Here is a 5,084-nt window from a genome sequence, read left to right on the forward strand (position 1 = left end):
TCATGTTCAGCCATGGAGGTCCTCGCTTATATTGGCTTTGTGATTGCACTTCTATTACTCCTCAGAGAATCCACTTCTTCCAGTATGGCACTCCAGTCTCCACAGATACTGACTTCATTTCCTTCCTTATAGCAGCCTTCCAGTACCTAAAGGAGGCCTACAAGAAATCCAGAGAGGGACTTTTTACAACGGCATGTAGTGATAGGACAAGGGGTAATGGCTTTAGACTGGAAGAGGGTAGATTTAGATTAGATGTATGTAAGGTAGAAGTTCTTCACTGTGAGGGTGGTGAGGCACTGGAACAGGTTGCCCAGAGAATTTGGAAGTGTTCAAGGCCAGGTTGGATGGGGCTTTGAGCAACCTGGTCTAGTGGAAGGTGTCCCTGCCCATGGCAGGGGGGGTTGGAACTAGGTGATCTTTAAGGTTACTTCCAACCCAAACCATTCTCTGGTTCTATGATTCTGATTCCTACGAATAGTGAAGTCCTATTGGCTGTGCCAAGAAAACAAATTAAACTAATTCAACTGCTTCTGAGACTTATCCTTGAGTAATTCCATCATTAACTGTATTCCCTTCTGCTTCCTGAATCTGCAGGAGTAGTATCATCTCTCCATTAGGTAGTTCCTTCATTGCTCTAGAGTCCTTGAACTATCCCACATTCATACATTCATTACAGGAAAAAGGAAAGAAATTATAACCATTTTATTTGTTTAGGCTAGACGAAACATACCATTTTCAGACTGTGAAACAGGTAGCTCTTGTAATATGATGACATGTTTGACGACCTCTTCATTTTTCTCACAAGCAGCATTTAATGTCCATACTCGTTAATCTGGCTAAAAAAAAAGCAACATTTCTTCTGGTAGCAAATTCAAAAGACTGCTTTTTGGTCACTGTCAAGCAGAATGCTTCAACCTAAGCATGACCTCCAAGGATCAAAATGCATGAGAAATAGGATGTTTAGTATTACACAGAATCTCATGTTCTTTGCTGGATTGGGATTGCCTATGTGACTGCAAAGTGTGACTCTCGTATTGATTTGTGATACATCAATGTAAAAACGAAACTGGTCATGGCTGGCATGTTCCAGAGTCCACAGCAGCATTTTGAATCCTTGTTCTGACTCACATGAGCTCGGCGTTTCAGATCCATCTCCCACCATAAACCTCCACCGAGGCTGTTGCAGGGGTTTAGCTTTATCCCCTTTAAAGATACACCACCACAGCTTTCCCTCATACACGTCATCTGTAGCAGCTAACAATTTTAGCTGCTAGAGCTCTAAACAAAGGTCGCTAATGAAACCAGGGCCCAGACTGCCTGGAGTGTCTGGCCCACTGTTGCCCCATATCTGAAGAGTGCTGGGGACATGGCAAAGCCAGGCTCAGAGAAATACCAGACGACTGCAGGTAACAATAATCTCACTGGGCATTTCCTCCTTCGGCTTCTCCACATGATCTCTTGTAGGAGGTCAGTGGAGAAACACCACTGTAGCCTGCACTGTAGTGAGAAGGCGTAAACAAGAAGCTTCCTCTGCATCCATACACTGAAGGGAACCCATCAAGGAGCTAGCACGGTTTTTAAGAGGGTTGAAGGAGAGAATTAAGGCTTACACCCACATATTTAAGTGCAGACCTGATTCACTTAGGAAGAACCTTGCAAAGCAAATGAAAGTTCCCACTCTAAATAAAAACCGATAGCAGAATAAGGCCTGCCGGCTGGTCATTGCATTAAAGACAGTTATCACGGTAGACCTGCAGGTGAAGGTAGAAGAAACAGTCAGGCCCTGAAGGGAGAGGGCAGGCTGAAGGCTGCTGCTGGGGCTTTTTTGAAGCACTCACTCAAATGCGAGTGATCAGAGCCACCCTGAAGGACTCGCGTAGAAATTCGCTTCTAAAACGGGTGAAAAAAAAAAACTTCGTGAGAAGCACCAACAACGTGAAGCGGGAGCAGCGTCCCGTGTCCAAGGGGGTGAAGGAGGGGGCCGGTTTCTCCCCAGCAAGAAGCGGCCGCTCACGCTCCGGCAGGACCCGGGGTTGCGGCGCCGGAGCTCCGCGCCCCGCCGCCCGCCAGCACCCCCGCTCCCCCGCTGGCAGACACGGCGGGGTGCGGGAGGGCCCCTGGGCAAGAGGGGCTCGGCGGTCCTGGGGAAGGGGAGCCGGGGGACTGTCCTTCCTCTGTGCGGGGAGGGACTCCGCAGGTCTCTCAGCCAACCCCCCCATTTCCTCGGAAACCGCCCGATTTTTTGGGGGGGGGGGGTGCCCTGCCAAGTCGAGGTGGGGTAATTCATGACCGGGGGTGGGGGCAAAGGAAATCTCCCATGGAAGGGAAGGGCACCGGGGAGCCGCATCTGCGGGGAAGGGGGAGAAGCAGGCTCTCCCCTCCTCAGCCCGCCGACCCGCGGGTGAGCCCGCTAACCGCTGCCGGGGCCGAGAGGGCAACGTGGGTGCCCGGAGATGGGCAGAGCTGGAGGGGTGGCGGGGTCTCGGCCTCGGCTCTGCCCTGTCCCCCCCGGGCAGCGAGGAGCTGGGCAGGCGGCACCGTGCGCTCCCATCCCCGGCGTGGCGGTCGCCGGTCCTCGCCTTTAATGAGAGTCTTTGAAATCCGAAAAAAGCGAGTTTTAATGTTACATCCTTATCTTCGGAGGAGCGCGGTTTTCTTGCCGCGGCGACGTCGCTTGTTAAACAATCAGCGGCTGAGCCCCTGAAAAGAGAGGCATTGCACCCTTCTTGCTGAATGCACTTCTTAGTGCATATAACGCCAGGGCCTTTTGATGTCTCACAATGCGTGTTACGCCCAAAGATTGTCTCTTTGGACAGATCTACAACGCTTGGCTTCATGTTTGGAAGTTAAATGGACAGCGAGGTTGTTGAAACTCCCACGCTTTAAGCTAGCGCAGACACTCGGTACATTCGCCCGTTACTTTCCATGAGTGAAAGAGGCAGGGGTGGAGGGAAGGGGCTGCTGGTTTAATCCGTGCTCTGAGGCAAAGGGGGGGCGGGGGGGGAAGCAACCCAGCCCAAACTTTTCCTCTCTTTTCTTTTCTCCACTTTATTCTTTGGCAGCCTTAAAATAAGAGCTATGTGCAAAGCGTGCGCCCTGCGTAGGTAGCTTGTGTCTCGAAGTCGCTGGCAATGTTGCTGCTCCATGAAATCAAAATTTATGATTATTCAAATGTTGGGGACTGTGAAAAGAGAGGAAGAAAGAGAGAAAATTAATATTGCAGCTGTTCTTCTGATTAATGAGAGATAATTGCTCATGAAAAGTCACCCCTGTGGCATTTTGTTGTCTCCTGGATCTTTGTTCTTTTCCACTATTATTGAGGACTTTCTTGAAGACTAAGCGGTTCTTTTCAATTTTTGGTATTCAGAAAGTGTTGCTTGGTTACAGATAATGGAGAAATCTCGGGCTATATTGGGTAAGATGTGCCACAGACAGCAATATCACAATGCCACTTTCAGAAAAGGATGGATACAAGTTAACGATGCGCTTTCAATAAAACATTAATAGACTTGTTCACGCTTTTATAATGACCTCCTTAATGGGAGCTGGGGGCAAGTCCTGTCTTTTGCTTGCGTTCGCTTCACAAAACCCGGCTTCGAGATCGCCGATCGCTTTGGAAACTAATAGGAAATCAATGTTAGATTAGCGAATAAATGCGATTATAACGCAGGAGCCCGCGGCCCCTCGCTTACCCACGCACGGCTTTATTTTGAGCGGGGCTTTCCCGCCCGGGAACTGACCCAGCCCGGGGCGCATCCTGCCCAGCGCCACCGCATGTCACCCCGGCGAGATGTTCGCGACCGCGGCTGCTCTGCAGAGGTTGCTTGGGATGGGTTTGGGGGTTTGGGGGGTTGTTGGATTTGGGGGTTTTTTTGCTGGTCGAAACGTGTCCCCGGGCTGCGGCGCTTTCCACGGAGGCAGCTCCTCCCGTGAACCCGGCGGAGATGCGCGCCTGAAAGCCGGCGCTTTCTCCGGGCGGGCAGGGCTTTTTCTTCTGCCGGGAGCTGCGGGGGTTGGGGGAGGGAAGGGAAGGGAAAGAGTTGCTTTTGTCATTTAAGCCGTGAATCTCTTCTACATAAAGGTGTTAGAGACATCTGGAAGAAAAGAGGGACCAGCACCCAGTCCTGCGCTCGGCGGACCAGGGGAGCGGCTCTGATGTTCTTTTTGAACTGCTCCACTTTCAAAAGGGGGCAATTTCGTTACATTCTCATTTGTTACACTGTCTTGAACTAAAGGCAGACAAAGCTATACTCTGTCACCCCGAGCAGAATGAAGGGAATCAAAGGATTTTCCCTTAAAAGGACTAATTTTCTCCTTGAATTATGAAAGTAATGGCTAGGTAACAGCCTGTGCTCTGTACCCAACTGCTTAATACCTTCTAAATCCTTCCACGTGGCTCTCCCAGTCGTAGCAATTAGAGCTCATTATAGGCTCATAAGAGCTCTCATTTCGGGGATTACTTAATGGACAATGAAATTTTATCGGACAGAATTATTGAAAAATAAAATTGTAACGAGGCCGATGTGATGTGGGCGCACGCCTTGCATCATTCCGCCTGGTTTGGGATATCTTTGCTTTCCAATGACTTCTTTTCTTGCTCTGGCTTTCAGGGGTGGGTTTTTCTTTGTGGGTTCCCCCCCCCCCTTCTCTTTTATCACTGCACTTGGTTTGTTATAACAATTACAAATTGCAATTTTGATCCGACTCTTGCTCTGTCTGCCTTCCCTTACGACAGCCCCCTCCCCAGATCGACTCTATCACTGCAGACAGTTTTTTCCGCTGAGATCGACGGTGGGTTTTTTATTATTCTTTTCCAGAATAGCCTCTTGTAGGGGGACAGAAAAAAAAAAAAAAGAAAAAAAGAAAACGCAGAGATTAATTCAAATCTCTGCCAGATGAACTGTGTTTTAAACGGGAAGAGGCGGGCAAAATCCCATGCCTGTGCACTGTGACGGTGATTAAAATCTCACCGGCCCCGCCGGAGCCCAGGAGCCAGAGCCCCCGGGCGGGGCACCCGTCGCATCCCGGGGGCCGCAGTCCCCAGCGCCCCGGCGGCCGGAGGCCTCGGCGGCGGCGCGGGCAGC

The sequence above is a fragment of the Haliaeetus leucocephalus genome, unplaced genomic scaffold, assembly GCF_000737465.1.
Source record: "Haliaeetus leucocephalus isolate CR32 unplaced genomic scaffold, Haliaeetus_leucocephalus-4.0 Scaffold439, whole genome shotgun sequence".
In the NCBI taxonomy this organism is placed as follows: domain Eukaryota; kingdom Metazoa; phylum Chordata; class Aves; order Accipitriformes; family Accipitridae; genus Haliaeetus; species Haliaeetus leucocephalus.